The sequence below is a fragment of the Physeter macrocephalus genome, chromosome 18 (assembly GCF_002837175.3).
Source record: "Physeter macrocephalus isolate SW-GA chromosome 18, ASM283717v5, whole genome shotgun sequence".
Taxonomy (NCBI): Eukaryota; Metazoa; Chordata; class Mammalia; order Artiodactyla; family Physeteridae; genus Physeter; species Physeter macrocephalus.
The window spans coordinates 100,364,914-100,386,729 of NC_041231.1; the positions used below are offsets into that span (position 1 = coordinate 100,364,914).

At 45.4% G+C, this 21,816-nt stretch overlaps 1 protein-coding gene across 1 annotated transcript in view; it reads left to right on the plus strand.

Moving 5' to 3' along the window:
- Positions 1 to 20,299: 20,299 nt before the first annotated feature.
- The window catches only part of NEDD9 (neural precursor cell expressed, developmentally down-regulated 9), a 140,889-nt gene continuing 139,372 nt past the window's right edge, over positions 20,300 to 21,816 (plus strand). The window contains exon 1 of the mRNA XM_028478796.2: positions 20,300 to 20,388. The gene's annotated coding sequence lies outside the window, so the exon portion shown is untranslated. The remainder of the gene's footprint in view (positions 20,389 to 21,816) is intronic.

Here is a 21,816-nt window from a genome sequence, read left to right on the forward strand (position 1 = left end):
CAGGGGCCATGGCTCACGGGCCCAGCCGCTCCGCGGCACGTGGGATGCTCCCGGACCGGGGCACGAACCCGTGTCCCCCGCATCGGCAGGTGGACTCTCAACCACTGCGCCACCAGGGAAGCCCTGAATTTTTAATTTCATTAAATTTTTGTTAATTTAAGTTTAAATACTCACATATTTACCCCCAGAACTGCTCAACCTTTATTATATTTGTTTCAGTCTCAACCCCTTAGCAGCTGATATTTGGTAAGGCTTGCATGGTTCTGCCTGGCACGTGCACAGTCCAGCCCTCAGCCATGAGCTCATGAGGGACCGCCCCACACATCTACATAGACTTTTAAGGCTTTCTTTCTGCACAGATCCTAGCCATTTCAGTTGCCTTGAACCCTGATCCCTGCCTTTTCAACTCCACAGGACGACTGTGCTCTGTGCAAATTCAGATCTCCAGGCAGAGAGCTGGACAGCAGTGGGGCTCCCCCAGCTCCCCTCTCCCAAGCACTGAAGTCTTGTGCTGTTTATTTTCCATTGCCTGAAAAGTATCTTACCATACTTATCTTGTCCAGTTTCCTATATTTACAGGGGATGAGCTAGTCTGGGACCAGTTACTCCATCCCAGTCATCAGCCCAAGGAGTTTCCTTTTAAGTAACAATTGGAAGAAGATGAGGAATATTTGGGGGAAGAGAATTTCAGAGAGGAAACTTCAAAGGAAAGGGCTGTGAGGCAGAAGCATGCCTGACTTGTTAGTAGAACAGCACAGAAGCCACACGGCTGGAGAATGTGAGCAAAGGAGAGAGAGCAGGAAATGAGGTCAGAGAGGTTGTGGGCAGGGGAGGAGTGTAGTGAGAACAGCTATTGTTTAGCTTCATAGGCCATTGTAAGGACTCTGGCTTTTACTCTAGTGAAATGGAAAGGCATTGGAACGTTGGGGGGCCAAGAACTGATTTGAGTTATAACTGGATCACACTGTCTGTCGAGAAGAGACCTCTACGACAAAAGCAAGGAGCTGAATTAGAAGGCCATGAAATAACTGGTTGACAGAACTTTCAAATTAATTAAGCCTCTATATTATACAAATTTGATGGCTAGATTTTTATCGATTTTGTAGATTTTTGGGCTCGCTAAGAGACAGGCATCTTAGTGTCTAAGAACACATCATCTAAAGTCAAAAAGTAGCTGTGTGATTTTAGGCAAGGGGCTTAAAATGTCTCTCTTTATTTCTATAAAATGGAGATGATAATAATAATAATATCACATAAAGGATATTATGACCATTAAATGAGATAATTCGTGTAAAATTATTTAAATGATGCCTTATGTGTATACAGTGAGTGCTCTATAAATGTTCACTATTGCTCTCTGATAATCTGAATGTGTGATGGTCATCTCTTCACCAATGGTTACTGACTGACCTTCTCTGTCTGAGGGGCACAGACAGCCAGCTTTTATCCTCCAGGCATGTGGGCAGCTTAGGAAAGGAAGCCAGGAGGGAAACAATATCTTAAGCAACACTGAAAGAAGCAAGAGCTAAGTAGAGGTGCACAGTTTGCTCTTAGATAAGGAGGGAAAGCTATTCATTAAGACAGGGCAGGTTTTGGAAGACTCCTGATGTGTAATCAGACACTGAAGGATGAATGAGATACAGATACTTTTTGAAAAAGAAGGCAATTTTTATCCTGCACATGAGCTGCTTGGCCTATTCAAAAATCACAGACCCACTAGGGACGGTGTTCCATGCAAATATGGCTTGTGAAGGTCATCTGAATTTGTGGCCATGGCTAACGTTTAAACAGCTTCTTAGATTCAAGGTGAAAGTTACTGAGTTACACGTAGCCATTAGCTCCTTAAGCTGACATTCAGAATCAACCATGTGAAGTAGCATGTAGTTATTTATATTACAGCTGAATGGCTTTATTAACTTATTTTGGGAAATTAGATAATGAATGCAAGTACAATCTTGTTGAACCAGAAGCATTTACCGATTGTCTCTGTGAAAATGTAGGAAAAATTCAAGAAATGCAAGCAGAGAGAAGTCAGGTGAGTCCTGAAATCCCAGTGCAAGTGGCATTTGGGAAGTGAATGATGGCCCCATGAGCCACAGGAAGGTAATGGATACATTACTCAAAGGTTTTGATTAACACATGTTGGTCTCACATTTCATCTGGCCCAACATGTAACTAATTGGTCATTTCCAGCAGAGCCCATGGGAGAAGAAAAACTTGTTGAAACAAGATCTAGTGAGCCAAGATGGGCCAGTCGTACACCAGACATAAGCTGCTGTGCTTTGGAGACACCTGCATAAAACATGAGGGAAGCCAGCTTTCACGGGGTTTAAAGCTTATCTAACAACCTCTGGTGACAAAGAAAGGATCCATCTCTTTAAGGGCATAAGAACCGTGGGCAGGCTCAGCCCTGTTCAGGCTGCAAAGAGAACTTTGGGAACGCTTTCTGTTTGTTTTAAGAAAAGCCAGCCGAGAAGTTATTAAGAACAGGCAGAAAATATCTGTCAAAGAAACACAATGCAGTCCTCAAAAAGAATGAGGCATGTTTGTGTATTCTAATAGAGAATTATCTCCAACATTGGAAACTCAGCAATCAAATCAAGGTACAGACAGAATGATGTTTAGAGTAGATGATCATTAATGTAAAAAAGGAAATATACATACGCACAGACATAAAAAGATGTTGCCTCTGAGGAGGGGAGTTGAGCAGCTGAGAGTAAGCAGGGCACTTATTTATCCTTTTACCTCTTGAATTTATCTCTATATGTACTTAAATTCAGATACGTTGTTTTTCCCAGTTGAAAATATTTAAAAGTTTAAGGAAAAAAAATAACACCCATAATGAAATTTTCAAAAGAGGTAGAATAGATCTTTCCCTTTCCCATTTGCGAAGCGAGCCATAATCATGCTGGACGCTGGGACCAAAACGAGCGTTCGTGGAGATTTAGGATAAAGTGCTCCTCTCTGATATTTCACTCAAGGGTCCCTGAGTGTATTTGTTTGCCAGGATTGCTGTAAAAAAAAAAAAAAGTACCGTAAACTGAGTGGCTTAAACAACAGAAATTTATGATCTCACAGTTCTGGAGGCTTAAAGTTTGACATCGAGGTGTCAGCAGTTTGGTTCCTACTGAGAGCTCTGAGGAAAATCTATGCCTCTCCCCTAACTTCTAGTGGTCTTCTGACAATTCTTGGCATTTCTTGGCTTGTAGAAGCATCACCCCCACCTCTGCCTTCATTTTCATACGGTGTTCTCCCTCTGTGTGTGTGTGTGCTCAGTTGAAAATATTTAAAAGTTTAGGGGGAAAAAAATAACACCCATAATGAAATTTTCAAAAGAGGTAGAATAGATCTTTCCCTTTCCCATTTGCGAAGCGAGCCATAATCATGCTGGACGCTGGGACCAAAACGAGCGTTCGTGGAGATTTAGGATAAAGTGCTCCTCTCTGATATTTCACTCAAGGGTCCCTGAGTGTATTTGTTTGCCAGGATTGCTGTAAAAAAAAAAAAAAGTACCGTAAACTGAGTGGCTTAAACAACAGAAATTTATGATCTCACAGTTCTGGAGGCTTAAAGTCTGACATCGAGGTGTCAGCAGTTTGGTTCCTACTGAGAGCTCTGAGGAAAATCTATGCCTCTCCCCTAACTTCTAGTGGTCTTCTGACAATTCTTGGCATTTCTTGGCTTGTAGAAGCATCACCCCCACCTCTGCCTTCATTTTCATACGGTGTTCTCCCTCTGTGTGTGTGTGTGCGTCTGTCTGTCCAAATTTCCCCCTTCTATAAGGACAATAGTCATATTGGATCGGGGGCCACCCTAACGGCCTCATTTTAACTCAGCTGATCACGTCTGCAGCAACCTGACTTCCAGATAAGGTCACATTCTGAGGCACTAGGAGTTGGGACCTTCAGCATATGAATTTAAGGGGGACACAACTCAGCCCATAACACCAAGTAACGTTCACTTATCCAGAGTTACCTTGCTGCAAAGGGGAAGTATACTGAAGTGCGTTTATAAAGCACACCTGATGGGATGCATCTCCTGTCCCAAGTGTATAAAGTAGACAAATGCTGGCATAGTTGACTATCTTAAAATTTTCGAGTGCATTACCATCCTCCGAGGAAAGAGAGGCCCTAAGCTTGGTTAACGAAGAATTAACAGTTTCTACAGTCACAGCAATAAAGCAATAGAATTGATTCCCTCAGCCGCCTCCTCCCGTCAGTGCCAGCTAAGGGTATAGTCTTCCGCTAATGTCTATTAAGCGCCTCCTCGTGCCTGACACTGCTCTGGGAGCTGAGCACAGAGTAGGACAGAGCATCCGCCTTCCCTTCAGGCGGAGAAAAGAGACACACAAAGTAGTAATTATGTGATGTTGTAAGTGCTCATACGGAGATATGAACAAGAAAAGAGTACCCCTAACTGCAGGCAAGGAAGGCTTCCTGTGAGAGGTGACGCTGGGGTTGACTTTTTTTTTTTTTTTTTTTTTTGGCTGCGTTGGATCTTCGTTGCTGTGCGTGGGCTTTCTCTAGTTGCGGCGAACGGAGGCTACTCTTCGTTGCGGCGTGCGGGCTTCTTATTGCAGTGGCTTCTCTTCTTGCAGAGCACGGGCTCTAGGCCCGCGAGCTTCAGTAGTTGTGGCACATGGGCTTAGTTGCTCCTCGGCATGTGGGATCTCCCTGAACCAGGGCTCAAACCCATGTCCCCTGCATTGGCAGGCGGATTCTTAACCACTGGGCCACCAGGGAAGTCCCTGGGGTTGACTCTTGAGGGTGGAGTCAGAGATAAATGTGGTAGATGAGGACAGGGAGAGGCAAGAAGGAGGAGAAGGGGTTCCCAGGGGATGCCGTTTCAAAGAAGGAGAGACCCAGACAGCCTTCCAATGACCTGGGATGGGGGCATAAGAGTTGGTGTTGAACCTCAGGTGCTGACGAGCTTCTGAAGCATTTTAAGCTTCAGCCTGAGGGTTTTGGACTGCCATGTTCTATAGGAAACCCTGGAGGATTTAGGGGAGCTACTTGGTCAGATTTCCTTTACAGGAAGACCTTTCTGGGAGAGAATGAATAAAGATGGAACAGATTAAAGAGAGGGTGACATACAAGGAGATTTCTGTAGGTGAGGGGAAAAAATGAGCAATAAACTATGGCGGTGATGACAGGACTAGAGGAGATAGGAAATAAGTGTTTTCTCCTATTTGCATGCATTCATTTCATTTTCTTAAAATTCTGTATTACTTTTCAGATTGTAAAAGTCAATGCACGCTCATTGGAAAAAAATTGGAAGAAAATTTTCAATGTCTGTGGAATAAAACAAAATGATCCTTAATTGCACTCCGGGGATAAGCATTATTATTTTTGTGTGGCTCCTATTTCTTTTCAAAATCATATATATGAACATATGTAGTCATTTACTCAAAAACTATTTTTGTAAGCCGATCTCTCCACTGCATAGATCACATTTCCCTATTCCATTAAGCGACTTTGTACAACTTGATTTTAATTGATGCACCATATTTCTTTAGCCAATCTAGGGGACAGGTTTGAAAACTGTTAGAGGATTATAAATAGCATGAAGAGGTGACTGATGAGCTGATGAAGTATGTGGAAAAGGGAGAAAACCAGGAAACCCCAACTTCCGAGCTGAAGCTTCTCGCCCTACAATTGTCTTCCTGTTTAGGCCTGAACTGGAGGAATGGTCAGAGGAAAAAGACATCCAAGAGGATCTGTGAATACATGTTCTAGTCAATCTCAACAATAGTGAAAATAACCACTCCTGGGGGCATGCAGACACAGCCCGGTGTTCAGAAACTGCCAGAGCATTCATTAAAATAGATTAAATGGCCTGCCCTGAAATCCTCAAAGGATATGGTAGATAAAACAAATGCACACCTAAACACAGCTGCGGGCCGCCCAAATCCCAGCTGCACCTGATGAGCCATCTCAGAGAGAAGCAAGCTGAGACAGCCTTCTCTGCCAGGAGGCCAAGCCTCTCCAGGCACTGCGGCCCTGCCCGGCCTCTGCACCTGTCACTCACCTGACATCTTCCCCGCATCCTGGGAGGCACGCTTGTCCTGGCACTCCCTTTCCACAGCGACAGGGGGAGGAGATGGAGTGGCTCTTTCCAAGAGGGGCCTCAATGGCTGAGAGGTACAATAAGTCCAGTGGAGGCGAATAACAAAGCTTATTCATCTCCGAAGAAATGAAAAGGGGAGGTATTGGCAAACAGACTAGTTAATCAGGTGTTTCATGTTAAGTGCAGCTTGGTTTCCATTGTCTAATGCAACTCCTACACTTCTGAGTTTCTTTAGAAAAGGTTTATGGTTGAAATATAACTTGTGTCTTTTGACCAGTCAGGAACTGAAAAACATTCCTCTTTTAATCTTATGAATGGAAAGTAATAAATTTCAGTGGCTTTCTTCTTTATGTTCATGGACCAAGCCTCAGAACAAAATATAAATAATCTCTTCTCTTGTGCCTGAGGTAGACTTTCACAAGCAAAGGACTTTCCTTCCTCCTTCCCTCCCTCCCTCCCTTCCTTCCTTCTTACCTTCCTTTCTTCCCTCCTTCCTCTTTCTTTTTCTGAAGTGTATGAACTATTTCTGTTCTTACTTTAAGGGAGACTGCGGGGTTTAGAGTATATCTTTATGTGGAGCTGATAGGAAGGTACTCTCATATTAGCATTTATTGCTCTATTGCTCTTCTTTAACTGTTCTCTTAGCAGTTATTCTGCCAAAGAGAAAATATGGGATGCACCTTTGTCAAAAAGCTCTCCATCGTTTGCAGTTCACTGAAACTCACTCATTCCCTCATTAAGCATTTATGGACCTGCTACTACTTTTGTGCCCGGCATCATGCTAGGCATTCAGAAAGTGGGGATGGCTGCAACATAGCAGCCAGTCCCGGCCTCAGGAGTCTCACAGTTGAGTTAGGAGGTAATTTCAATAGGATGTGATGGGGGCTATAATGAAGTGTAGCACAGAGTGCAGAGGAGAAACTATTGATAGTTCAAGGGTCGTTGAGCTTGGTTTTGCAGGGAAGGTGCATATGACTGTGAGGGAAGAGCACGTGCAAGGGTGTGGGGTTCCAAGAGAATGTGAAGCATTTGGAGAACTGGAAGTACCTCAATGAGATGGGAGCAAAGACGAGAGGTATAGGTACTCACCAGGAGACCCCTGGCCCCATCCTGCAGGTAATGGAGAGCCTCCGATAAATGGTCAGGATTTTAAGAAGAGGCATGATATGGTCAAATGTGCACTCAGTAAAGTGTTTCTTTGAACCTTTGTTCACTGCACCACTATATATGAGTGTCATCGTCTTATTAAACTAAAAGCTGAAATTCCCATTGGAAACCCTACCCTACAGTTCTTGTAATGGAAACGTGAAGGTAACTCAGGGCTTACAACCCTGGGTTGAGAAAAGATCAAGGACATTTCATAGATCTTATTGCTTTACTTTTTCTCTTAGGGCAAAGCACACATAAAAAAGACCCTCAAATGTTGCTCACTGCTACCAAGATTTTCTGTTTTCATCTTACATCTTTCATCCTAAATGCTCATGAAAGACATGTTGCTTTTGGTTCAAACTTGGGCCAGTGACAAAGCTTTTCAAGTTTGTTGACCCAATAATCAGCCATTGCACTCAAAGACTTAGAGTGGATCAGCTTAAAAACAGCTCTCAGTGCATCTGAACTACAGCTCGCAACCCCATATGCCTGGGCTTGCTGCTGCCACAGGGAAGCTCCCACTTCTCCCCAGGGGGGTACTGCGTTTCTCAGCCTGTTTTAGCACTAACATGTAAAAGCTGCTTGTGTCAAACATGGGTAAATGGCGAACTCACTTAGGAGATGAGCTCACCTCTATTCCACAGTGGGAGTGGCCAAATGAGATAAACCCCAAAGACTTATGGCAAGACACCTCTAGTGTCCCGTTTTGGAGAACGGCACAGGGGTCCTTATGGGAAGGATATGGAGCCCCTCTCTGTGCTTATCGCAAGAGATTAGCTTTAAACACCGTAGTTTTCTCCAGTCAAGAATTCATGATGGAACTGTCGTTTTTTATTTAAACATCTTTGAGCTCTTTATTTCTGCAGCCCTTGGCAATGAGATAGAAGGCTCTCAAATCACTCCTCCCCACCCACTACTACACTGCATTAAATAATTGGCATAGAATGAATGTTTGTCCCCCACCCCCATTCATATATTGAAACCTAATCCTCAACGTGATGGTATTAGGAAGTGTGCCTCTGAGAGGTGATTAGGTCACGCGGGTAGAGCCCTCATGCATGGCATTAGTGCTCCTTTAAGAGACCCCAGAGAGTCCCCTTGTTCCTTATGCCACATGAGGACACAGCAAGAAGATGGCTGTCTAGGAAACAGGAAGAGGGCTCTCAACAAATCTCCTGATGCCTTGATCTTGGAATTTCCAGCCTCTGGGGCTGTGAGAAATAAATGTCTGTTTATAAGCCACCCAGTCTATGGTGTTTTTGTTATAGCAGCCTGAACAGACTAAGACAGAAACTGCCACTGAGAAGTGGGGTGCGGCTGTAACAAATACTGTAAAACATGGAGGCATTGGGTAGTGAGGATAATGGGTAGGGGCTGAAAGAATTTTTAGTATGCTAGAAAAAAACTACGTTGAGATAAATGGACCATTAAGGGTGATTCTGGTAAGAGCTCAGAAAGCAAAGAGAACTGTAGAGACAGCCTCAGTCTTCTTAGAGAATACCTCAGTAATCATGAAAAGAATGTTGGTAGAAGTATGGACAGAAAAGCCATTCTGAGAGGTCTCAGAGGAAAATGAGGAACATATTGGAAACTGGAGGAAAGGCCATCCTTGTAATAAACTGGCAAAGGACTTGGCTGAATTGTGTTTGTGCTTTAGTATTTAGTGGAAGGTGGAACTAGTGAGTGATGAAATTGGATATGTAGCTGAAGCTATTTCTAAGAAAAGTGCAGAAGGTACAGCTTGGCTCTTCCCAACCGCTTATAGCAAAATTTGAGGGGAGAGAAAAAAACTTAAAGATGGAATTAAGCAAAAAGAAAGCAGAACTTCAAGATTTGGAAAATTCTCAGCCTGTCCATATGGCAAAAAATGAGAACATGAAGAGTATGGCCAAGCTACTGTTTACTAAGGAGCTGAATATGACTCGGCCATCTCAAGCCAAGTGTTGTTCTTCAAGACTATGGAAGAATGACCCTGAGGGCAATTCAGAGGCCATCACACACCACTCCTATCACAGGCCAGAGTGCAAGGGCCTAGGGGGTAGAGTGATTTCAAAGGGTGGAACCACCTTTCTGAGTCAGGTGAGGCAAGATGCCCCTTCAGTGCTTCAGGTGTGGGTCCCTGCAGGGAGGTCCCCCAGCTTGGGCTGCATCCAGTGGAACCATGGCATGGATAGGGCCCCCTGGGAGAGCCACAAGGCCCCAGAAGAGAACCACGGTGCGGCAGAGCCCTAGCAGAGAGCCACTAATGGGCTGTCCCACTGACACATGGGGTGACATTGCCACCCCAGTGGGCCTGGAAGGGAGAGCACTAAGCCAAAGAGGAGTGTTCTCAAGCCTTGAGTTTTAATGCTGTTTATCCTGTTAGGTTTTGGACTTACTTGGAACCTGACATCCCTTTCTTCTTTCCTATTTCTCCATAGGAATGGGAAGGTCTATCCTATGCCTGTCCTACCTTTGTATTTTAGAAGCACATAGCTTGTCTGGTTTCAGGGATTCACAGCTGGAGAGGAATGTGCCACGGGTCGACTCACACCTTGAATCTTGTCAATATCTGATTTAGATGGTATTTAGATGAGGCCTTGGACTTGAGACTTTTGAACTGCTGCTGAAAGAAATTAAGACTTTGAGAGCTTTGGGGATGGAATGAAGGCATGTTGTATGCAAAAAGGGTATGAATTTCGGGAGGACAGGGACAGAACGCTGTAGACTGAGTGTCTGTGTCCCCGCAACATTCATAGATTGAAACCTAATTCCCAATGTGATGGCTTTGGGAGGTAGGGCCTTTGGAAAGTTGTTAGGTCACGAGAGCGGAGCCCTCATGCACGTGACTAACGCCCTTGTAAAAGAGAGCCCAGAGAGCTCTCTTGTCCCTTCCTGCATGTGAGGACATGTGGATAGGATGTCTATAAACCAGGAAGTGAGCCCTCAGACACCAAATCTGCTGGAGCCTTGATCTGGGACTTCCCAGCCTCTGGAACTATGAGAAATAAATTTCTGCTGCTTATAAGCACCCAGTCCATGGTATTTTGTTTATAGTAACCTGAATGGACTAAGACAGAAATACTTCCTTTTACTGTCCTAAATTTACCTACCTTCCCTCTGCTCCCCTCTCACCCCTGCCATGTTCAGACAAACTAGTGATTTGTGAAAAAGTCAAAGTTCGCAATCCTGTCTTCTCTCATCATGTATCTCTCTCACCTTGTGTCTTTCTTGACAGAAGAATTCTCATCTTTTTAGCTCTCCTTATATCACAGGTCCCAGTCCCTGTCATAATTTTGGTGGACTTACTCTTTCTGTTCAATCTCCATTGTTCCCCTGGGGAATGAGCAAAATCGATGCCACCAGGACCTCCAGTTTGAGCCCTATAGAACATCTAGGAAGAGAGGATTTGTGTTTGGTTTGGTTTAGCTATATTCTTTCCTCATCTCAAGACACACAGGTAGATTTAGCTTACCAAGTGAGGTCGGTGACGTCCTTCTCTAGAAAATTTTATAGTTGAGTACACAATATTTCACTGAGGAAAATTTGTACAATAAGCTAGCTATTCAATGGATTACAAAGACTATAAGCCCTACAGCCAAGACCCTAAAGCAGAGCTAGATTAAAAAGGAGGCACGTACGTGCTTAGGGCACCAGCAGAAATCAACCATACAGCTTTGACGAGGTTATCCAAAATTTCATAATCAGATCAAAGGGAAAACCATTTTGTGTTTTGTGGTTTATTACTGCCTTTATTTGGGCTACATAAGGGAGGGAGCCCCATGATATCTTAGTGGTTGGAGACTTGGCCTAAAAGCCAAAGGCAGGCGGAGAAGGAGCTGGAAACAGGTTCGCCTTTGTGACACACTTGGTCTCTTCTGCCCGCCTTTGGCTCTAGTCTTCACAGAACGTATATCTGAGTAGGAATTGTGAGTACAGCGGTTCTGCTTCCGGTTTCTCTTCCACGGGTTCCCCACCTCCCCGCCAACCCTGTTCCAGTTTCCCTGGCATCCTCTTCCTCCGGTTCCACAGACCAACCCTATTACACTATTTTACATAAGGGACTTGAGCATCCGCAGATTTCGGTAATCGTGGAGGATCCTAGAACCCACGCCCAGCGGATACTAAGGGACGACTGTATTTGGCTTCTGTTCTCAGCAGTTTATGTGATGAAAGTAGGCACAGGTGGCCCTTGCTACCTCTAGCACATGTCACCACCCCCTCAGGTTTCCTCTAGATGCCGCCCCCAAGCCCCCCATCTCATGGTGTCCTCTCCTTCACTTCAGGGCCCCCCAAACATTTTTCAGATCCATTAGTCATATTAAATTAGCATCGGTTCTTGATAAATTAAAGGTCATCTCCCGCCCAGGGTAATATACCAATAATGGGTCAAAGTCTTAGCTAAAGAAGGAGTGTCTAGCTTTGGAATTCTAATTATAAGCCAGTGGAGTAGATAACCCGCCAGGGCAGGCTATTCCACTGCTTCCAAGCTCCCATTTTATGGACCTGCATTGTCCAAAACAGTAGTCACTAGCTGGATGAGATGATTAACATATAATTAATTAAAAGTAAATAAAATAAAAAATTTGGTTCCTTAGTCACACTGACCACCTTTCAAGTGGTAAAGAGCCTCATGTGTCTCCCAGCTAATGTATTGGACAGCGCAAATGCCAGTCATTTCCATTATCACAGAAAGTTCCATCAGACAGTGCAAGTTTAGATAATTACGTTCTTGGCCTATGCAGAGGTCGTCTACCCTTACCCCAGTGCAGGGTTTCTCAGTGTTGGCACTGCTTACGTTTTGGACTGCATCCTTCTTTGTTGAGGAAGATTGTCTTGTGCATTGTAGGACGTTTGGAAACATATCTGGCATCCATCCCCTACGGGCTGGTAACACTTCCCATCCAGCTGTGATCATCAGAAATGTCTCTAGGGACCTCCCTGGCGGTCCAGTGGTTCAGAAATGTCTCTAGGGACCTCCCTGGCGGTCCAGTGGTTAAGACTCCATGCTTCCATTGAAGGGGGCACGGGCTCGATCTCTGGTTGCAGAGCTAGGATCCCACGTGCCGCGCAGCGCGGCCCAAAAAAAAAAAAAAAAATGTCTCTAGACGTTACCAAACGTCCCCCACAAGACTAAACTGCTCCCCGTTGAGAACCACTGCAGTAAAGCTGGCCGATACTTTGGGGATCGTAAAGGACATCTGTAAGCACACTTGTGAGCAAGATAGGCTCAGGGAGTTGTGAGCGCTTAGAGGACAGGGACTCTTCAGGGGCACATTTCACATGCTCTTGAAACATTACAGATGAGAAGAATTTCAGAGTGACGTTTATAGCCCAGAAGGATATTCTTCCCCTGGTCTTGAGAATTCCCTTGATGCTAAATTGTCATGTATGTCATAGCTCTACAGAGCTGCAGGGAGGGCTGTAAATCAAAGGAAGGCAGAGAAAAGGCCCAGGGGGCAGATTGTGGGGTGAGTAAACTTATCCCAGCACGGGTGAATGGGGTTGTCCCCGCTTCAGTCTGAGATTTCCAGCCTGGTGTGCTAAGCCCCCTGTTCCCAAAGTGGCCATTCATGCACTAAATAGCCATAACTGCCTCATCAGCAGCTTGTCAGCTGTAAATTCTAATCCCAGGCCGGGTCTCTCTTCCCAGGACCAAAGTCCTGAAGATGTTCGCCCTTGCACAGGTCTCTGACGTGTGCTAGGCCACATTTGTATATTTGCCTGAGGGCCCTCTCGAGAGCTTAGTGCTCGCGTCCGACCCAGGCGAGGCTTTATGTGCTGTGCATTCCTCCTGACCCTGACGTCATGCTTGTACCTCGCCACTGGAGACCGAGTCCAAAGACCGAAGGACCTAAAAGTCTTAAACAAGCAAATGTTTTCCATTATTTAAGATGTTAAGGAAGACAAATTCTGAAATATTTATGGCCGCAGCCTCCTTTGTGGGTCGTCAATGACTTCTTCCCTTTCAGGAGGCATCTTATGGAGAGGGAGCCCTGGCCTTCTTCCCCCTGGGGCCACTAACTCACGGCAAAGCTGAGTCAACCATTCCACGGGAAGACTGGTGAAAAGTTTATTCGCCACACACTTCTAGCTGAAATGAACGAAACCAAACCCAGGAGAAGTCCAAGTTTACCACAGAAGGCAAAGCAGAGACCAAGGAGCGCCCTGTTGCCTGCATGCGCGCATTTTAGATTTAGCTCAAGCTGTTTTTCTGTTTTCAGGGCCGATGTCAATCATCTCATACGTAAATGAAAACAATGATTCAACAATTCTGTAAACGCGGAGAGAAAAAAGGAACCGCCCCGCAGAATACTTTGTGCACTTCAGACCAGGCGGGGATGAGTTACACGGTGCTTTCTGGTGTCACCTCTGCTCTTTCCTTTTATTCAGGGCCTATCAGAACTAAGTGGCTCCATCTGGAAGTGCTGCCTAATGCTCTGGCACCATAGCAAGCCGTCCAGTGTGATTTGAGCCCTCTTAAGAGGGTCTAAATGATTCTTTACAGGTAAGACTTAAAAGCCCATTCTTTTATTCAGTGTTTCTCGGGGGGGATGCTTTTAACAATTGGGGTGGGTGGCTCTTCGCTCTGCGAGTGTCTCTGGCTTCTAGCAGGGCATTTAACATCCGCAACGTCTAGGCACAAAATGCTAGCGGTGTCTACCTTCCGTCATTGTCCCAACCAGCCATCCCCTAACCCTCACTCCCCAATAGCACTTGGTGGGCAGCACTGCCCCCACTGAGCACATTGCGAGTGTACCGCTGTAGAATCTAGAATGTTTGCACTACCCGTGGAGTATTTAGGTAGCCAACTTATCCTTTATTTATTTTGCCAGCTGATTCTGCAGACCTCAGATCTGAGACCCACTTTGCCCGATCTGCAGAGGGCTTTTGACCATTGCATTTCTTCCCCTGGAGTGAGATAGTATGGGGTAGGGGCGGGGAGACAGGAGAAGACAATGACCAGCTGCTCAGCTATTCCATTCCTGCTCCCCGTTGATCTCCTAAGGTTGTAAATACACTCTAGGAGAACTCTCCTAGCTGTGGAGCACGAGGCCTTCAGTTGGCAGGAAACATGAGGACAACATGGAGATCGAAGTTAAAGAGGAGGGCCTTCATGGCAAAAGGCTGCGAAGATTGTAGGTTGTCTCTTTCGTGAAAAGAAGTTGAGGCTCAGAGATGCGAAGTGACTTGCGAAAGGTTAGACAGCTCGTTAGTGTCCTGGAACTGTGGTCACCATGCCATACCAGGACAGTCCCCATCAGTCCTGTTGTCCCAGCAGAATTATCAGCAGTGATCTCTCTCAACCTCAAAGGAGTCCCACTTGGGATAATAACTTTTATGATCACCCTACCTAAAACCCAAGTCTCTCTAACCATCAGTTCATCACTTTTCCCGCTATACAACCCTTCCTCTTTCTCTTTTTCTGTGGTTCTCAAAACTTTTCCTCCTATTTGAGTCCATTTCTCATGTTTTCGTAACTTCGTCATCCTCAAAGTTTGGGTGGCTATAAGTGACAACTCCAAGTCCAGATTGCCCGAACTGTGGGGCCGTTGGTTCCTAAGCGGACGAGGAAACAAGACACTCCAGAAACAGGGTCACTTGGGCCGCAGGCAAGTCCTCAGCCTCGACCAAGCCTTAGAAAGCCACCCATGTGCCACATCCTCAGTGCCCAAGCCTGGAGGTGGGTGGGGGGCGAGGCATCTGGTGAACATCTGTGATTTTATTTTTAAAGAATCCAAGGTGAATTGAAAAGAAATGCAGTGTGAAACACCACCCATTAGGCTATGAAAGTGCAGTATGCCCAGATGATTCAAATATGGTGTTCATATTCTTTGGTAATACTTTGAAATCCTTTGTGAACAATAAAAGTTAAGTATAAGCAAGAAAGTGCTTCTCATAACAAAATAAAATCCCTTTTCCTTGTCTGCCCCATGGGGCGAAAAATACCAGTGTCGTTAATGGGTATATCAGTACCACCCTCAAGAATTTCTTTGTGTCGTAAACACACAATGCAATTTCGGTAGAGTCCCCCAGCAAGCTATAATCACAAGCTGAGAGGAGGCTGGTTCTGCGGCTGTGCTTGGTTTCTTTATTGCTGTTAATTTGCAACAGAACTAAATACCTGTGTAAACGGACCTTCTGATACCAAAGCTCAGTGGACTTGGGAGAAACTGGTTAAAATGAAAATTGGTTCCATATAGAGTTGGGAGAGTAAAATGGCTTCTTTTTAACGTAAGGAATTTTGCTATTCTGATTTTTTTTAACACCTTTATTGGAGTATAATTGCTTTACAATGGTGTGTTAGTTTCTGCTTTATAACAAAGGGAATTAGCTATACATAGACATATATCCCCATATCTCCTCCTTCTTGCGTCTCCCTCCTACCCTCCCTATCCCACCTCTCGAGGTGGTCACAGGGCACCGAGCTGATCTCCCTGTGCTATGCAGCTGCTTCCCACTAGCTATCTATTTTACATTTGGTAGTATATATAAGTCCATGCCACTCTCTCACGTCGTCCCAGCTTACCCTTCCCCCTCCCCATGTCCTCAAGTCCATCCTCTACGTCTTCATCTTTAGTCCTGTCCTGCCCCCAAGTCCTTCAGAACCATTTTTTGTTTAGATTCCATATATATGTGTTAGCATATGGTATTTATTTTTCTCTTTCTGACTTACTTCACTCTGTATGACAGTCTCTAGGTCCATCCACCTCATTACAAATAACTCAATTTCGTTTCTTTTTATGGCTGAGTAATATTCCATTGTATATATGTGCCACATCTTCTTTATCCATCCATCTGTTGATGGACACTTAGGTTGCTTCCATATCTTAGCTATTATAAATAATGCTGCTATGAACATTGGGGTGCATATATCTTTTTGAATTAGTGTTTTCATTTTCGAACCATGGCATGGATAGGGCCCCCTGGGAGAGCCACAAGGCCCCAGAAGAGAACCACGGTGCGGCAGAGCCCTAGCAGAGAGCCACTAATGGGCTGTCCCACTGACACATGGGGTGACATTGCCACCCCAGTGGGCCTGGAAGGGAGAGCACTAAGCCAAAGAGGAGTGTTCTCAAGCCTTGAGTTTTAATGCTGTTTATCCTGTTAGGTTTTGGACTTACTTGGAACCTGACATCCCTTTCTTCTTTCCTATTTCTCCATAGGAATGGGAAGGTCTATCCTATGCCTGTCCTACCTTTGTATTTTAGAAGCACATAGCTTGTCTGGTTTCAGGGATTCACAGCTGGAGAGGAATGTGCCACGGGTCGACTCACACCTTGAATCTTGTCAATATCTGATTTAGATGGTATTTAGATGAGGCCTTGGACTTGAGACTTTTGAACTGCTGCTGAAAGAAATTAAGACTTTGAGAGCTTTGGGGATGGAATGAAGGCATGTTGTATGCAAAAAGGGTATGGATTTCGGGAGGACAGGGACAGAACGCTGTAGACTGAGTGTCTGTGTCCCCGCAACATTCATAGATTGAAACCTAATTCCCAATGTGATGGCGTTGGGAGGTAGGGCCTTTGGAAAGTTGTTAGGTCACGAGAGCGGAGCCCTCATGCACGTGACTAACGCCCTTGTAAAAGAGAGCCCAGAGAGCTCTCTTGTCCCTTCCTGCATGTGAGGACATGTGGATAGGATGTCTATAAACCAGGAAGTGAGCCCTCAGACACCAAATCTGCTGGAGCCTTGATCTGGGACTTCCCAGCCTCTGGAACTATGAGAAATAAATTTCTGCTGCTTATAAGCACCCAGTCCATGGTATTTTGTTTATAGTAACCTGAATGGACTAAGACAGAAATACTTCCTTTTACTGTCCTAAATTTACCTACCTTCCCTCTGCTCCCCTCTCACCCCTGCCATGTTCAGACAAACTAGTGATTTGTGAAAAAGTCAAAGTTCGCAATCCTGTCTTCTCTCATCATGTATCTCTCTCACCTTGTGTCTTTCTTGACAGAAGAATTCTCATCTTTTTAGCTCTCCTTATATCACAGGTCCCAGTCCCTGTCATAATTTTGGTGGACTTACTCTTTCTGTTCAATCTCCATTGTTCCCCTGGGGAATGAGCAAAATCGATGCCACCAGGACCTCCAGTTTGAGCCCTATAGAACATCTAGGAAGAGAGGATTTGTGTTTGGTTTGGTTTAGCTATATTCTTTCCTCATCTCAAGACACACAGGTAGATTTAGCTTACCAAGTGAGGTCGGTGACGTCCTTCTCTAGAAAATTTTATAGTTGAGTACACAATATTTCACTGAGGAAAATTTGTACAATAAGCTAGCTATTCAATGGATTACAAAGACTATAAGCCCTACAGCCAAGACCCTAAAGCAGAGCTAGATTAAAAAGGAGGCACGTACGTGCTTAGGGCACCAGCAGAAATCAACCATACAGCTTTGACGAGGTTATCCAAAATTTCATAATCAGATCAAAGGGAAAACCATTTTGTGTTTTGTGGTTTATTACTGCCTTTATTTGGGCTACATAAGGGAGGGAGCCCCATGATATCTTAGTGGTTGGAGACTTGGCCTAAAAGCCAAAGGCAGGCGGAGAAGGAGCTGGAAACAGGTTCGCCTTTGTGACACACTTGGTCTCTTCTGCCCGCCTTTGGCTCTAGTCTTCACAGAACGTATATCTGAGTAGGAATTGTGAGTACAGCGGTTCTGCTTCCGGTTTCTCTTCCACGGGTTCCCCACCTCCCCGCCAACCCTGTTCCAGTTTCCCTGGCATCCTCTTCCTCCGGTTCCACAGACCAACCCTATTACACTATTTTACATAAGGGACTTGAGCATCCGCAGATTTCGGTAATCGTGGAGGATCCTAGAACCCACGCCCAGCGGATACTAAGGGACGACTGTATTTGGCTTCTGTTCTCAGCAGTTTATGTGATGAAAGTAGGCACAGGTGGCCCTTGCTACCTCTAGCACATGTCACCACCCCCTCAGGTTTCCTCTAGATGCCGCCCCCAAGCCCCCCATCTCATGGTGTCCTCTCCTTCACTTCAGGGCCCCCCAAACATTTTTCAGATCCATTAGTCATATTAAATTAGCATCGGTTCTTGATAAATTAAAGGTCATCTCCCGCCCAGGGTAATATACCAATAATGGGTCAAAGTCTTAGCTAAAGAAGGAGTGTCTAGCTTTGGAATTCTAATTATAAGCCAGTGGAGTAGATAACCCGCCAGGGCAGGCTATTCCACTGCTTCCAAGCTCCCATTTTATGGACCTGCATTGTCCAAAACAGTAGTCACTAGCTGGATGAGATGATTAACATATAATTAATTAAAAGTAAATAAAATAAAAAATTTGGTTCCTTAGTCACACTGACCACCTTTCAAGTGGTAAAGAGCCTCATGTGTCTCCCAGCTAATGTATTGGACAGCGCAAATGCCAGTCATTTCCATTATCACAGAAAGTTCCATCAGACAGTGCAAGTTTAGATAATTATGTTCTTGGCCTATGCAGAGGTCGTCTACCCTTACCCCAGTGCAGGGTTTCTCAGTGTTGGCACTGCTTACGTTTTGGACTGCATCCTTCTTTGTTGAGGAAGATTGTCTTGTGCATTGTAGGACGTTTGGAAACATATCTGGCATCCATCCCCTACGGGCTGGTAACACTTCCCATCCAGCTGTGATCATCAGAAATGTCTCTAGGGACCTCCCTGGCGGTCCAGTGGTTAAGACTCCATGCTTCCATTGAAGGGGGCACGGGCTCGATCTCTGGTTGCAGAGCTAGGATCCCACGTGCCGCGCAGCGCGGCCCAAAAAAAAAAAAAAAAATGTCTCTAGACGTTACCAAACGTCCCCCACAAGACTAAACTGCTCCCCGTTGAGAACCACTGCAGTAAAGCTGGCCGATACTTTGGGGATCGTAAAGGACATCTGTAAGCACACTTGTGAGCAAGATAGGCTCAGGGAGTTGTGAGCGCTTAGAGGACAGGGACTCTTCAGGGGCACATTTCACATGCTCTTGAAACATTACAGATGAGAAGAATTTCAGAGTGACGTTTATAGCCCAGAAGGATATTCTTCCCCTGGTCTTGAGAATTCCCTTGATGCTAAATTGTCATGTATGTCATAGCTCTACAGAGCTGCAGGGAGGGCTGTAAATCAAAGGAAGGCAGAGAAAAGGCCCAGGGGGCAGATTGTGGGGTGAGTAAACTTATCCCAGCACGGGTGAATGGGGTTGTCCCCGCTTCAGTCTGAGATTTCCAGCCTGGTGTGCTAAGCCCCCTGTTCCCAAAGTGGCCATTCATGCACTAAATAGCCATAACTGCCTCATCAGCAGCTTGTCAGCTGTAAATTCTAATCCCAGGCCGGGTCTCTCTTCCCAGGACCAAAGTCCTGAAGATGTTCGCCCTTGCACAGGTCTCTGACGTGTGCTAGGCCACATTTGTATATTTGCCTGAGGGCCCTCTCGAGAGCTTAGTGCTCGCGTCCGACCCAGGCGAGGCTTTATGTGCTGTGCATTCCTCCTGACCCTGACGTCATGCTTGTACCTCGCCACTGGAGACCGAGTCCAAAGACCGAAGGACCTAAAAGTCTTAAACAAGCAAATGTTTTCCATTATTTAAGATGTTAAGGAAGACAAATTCTGAAATATTTATGGCCGCAGCCTCCTTTGTGGGTCGTCAATGACTTCTTCCCTTTCAGGAGGCATCTTATGGAGAGGGAGCCCTGGCCTTCTTCCCCCTGGGGCCACTAACTCACGGCAAAGCTGAGTCAACCATTCCACGGGAAGACTGGTGAAAAGTTTATTCGCCACACACTTCTAGCTGAAATGAACGAAACCAAACCCAGGAGAAGTCCAAGTTTACCACAGAAGGCAAAGCAGAGACCAAGGAGCGCCCTGTTGCCTGCATGCGCGCATTTTAGATTTAGCTCAAGCTGTTTTTCTGTTTTCAGGGCCGATGTCAATCATCTCATACGTAAATGAAAACAATGATTCAACAATTCTGTAAACGCGGAGAGAAAAAAGGAACCGCCCCGCAGAATACTTTGTGCACTTCAGACCAGGCGGGGATGAGTTACACGGTGCTTTCTGGTGTCACCTCTGCTCTTTCCTTTTATTCAGGGCCTATCAGAACTAAGTGGCTCCATCTGGAAGTGCTGCCTAATGCTCTGGCACCGAAGCAAGCCGTCCAGTGTGATTTGAGCCCTCTTAAGAGGGTCTAAATGATTCTTTACAGGTAAGACTTAAAAGCCCATTCTTTTATTCAGTGTTTCTCGGGGGGGATGCTTTTAACAATTGGGGTGGGTGGCTCTTCGCTCTGCGAGTGTCTCTGGCTTCTAGCAGGGCATTTAACATCCGCAACGTCTAGGCACAAAATGCTAGCGGTGTCTACCTTCCGTCATTGTCCCAACCAGCCACCCCCTAACCCTCACTCCCCAATAGCACTTGGTGGGCAGCACTGCCCCCGCTGAGCACATTGCGAGTGTACCGCTGTAGAATCTAGAATGTTTGCACTACCCGTGGAGTATTTAGGTAGCCAACTTATCCTTTATTTATTTTGCCAGCTGATTCTGCAGACCTCAGATCTGAGACCCACTTTGCCCGATCTGCAGAGGGCTTTTGACCATTGCATTTCTTCCCCTGGAGTGAGATAGTATGGGGTAGGGGCGGGGAGACAGGAGAAGACAATGACCAGCTGCTCAGCTATTCCATTCCTGCTCCCCGTTGATCTCCTAAGGTTGTAAATACACTCTAGGAGAACTCTCCTAGCTGTGGAGCACGAGGCCTTCAGTTGGCAGGAAACATGAGGACAACATGGAGATCGAAGTTAAAGAGGAGGGCCTTCATGGCAAAAGGCTGCGAAGATTGTAGGTTGTCTCTTTCGTGAAAAGAAGTTGAGGCTCAGAGATGCGAAGTGACTTGCGAAAGGTTAGACAGCTCGTTAGTGTCCTGGAACTGTGGTCACCATGCCATACCAGGACAGTCCCCATCAGTCCTGTTGTCCCAGCAGAATTATCAGCCACCTTTATTGGAGTATAATTGCTTTACAATGGTGTGTTAGTTTCTGCTTTATAACAAAGGGAATTAGCTATACATAGACATATATCCCCATATCTCCTCCTTCTTGCGTCTCCCTCCTACCCTCCCTATCCCACCTCTCGAGGTGGTCACAGGGCACCGAGCTGATCTCCCTGTGCTATGCAGCTGCTTCCCACTAGCTATCTATTTTACATTTGGTAGTATATATAAGTCCATGCCACTCTCTCACGTCGTCCCAGCTTACCCTTCCCCCTCCCCATGTCCTCAAGTCCATCCTCTACGTCTTCATCTTTAGTCCTGTCCTGCCCCCAAGTCCTTCAGAACCATTTTTTTTTTAGATTCCATATATATGTGTTAGCATATGGTATGTGATAAATGACTCTTTTTGAATTATGGTTTTCTCAGGGTATATGCCCAGTAGTGGGATTGCTGGGTCGTATGGTAGTTCTATTTTCAGGTTTTGAAGGAACCTCCCTACTGTTCTCCATCGTGGCTGTGTTAATTTACATTCCCACCAACAGTGCAAGAGGGCTCCCTTTACTCCACACCCTCTCCAGCATTTATTGTTTGTAGATTTTTTTATGATGGCCATTCTGACTGGTCTGAGGTGATACCTCATTGTAGT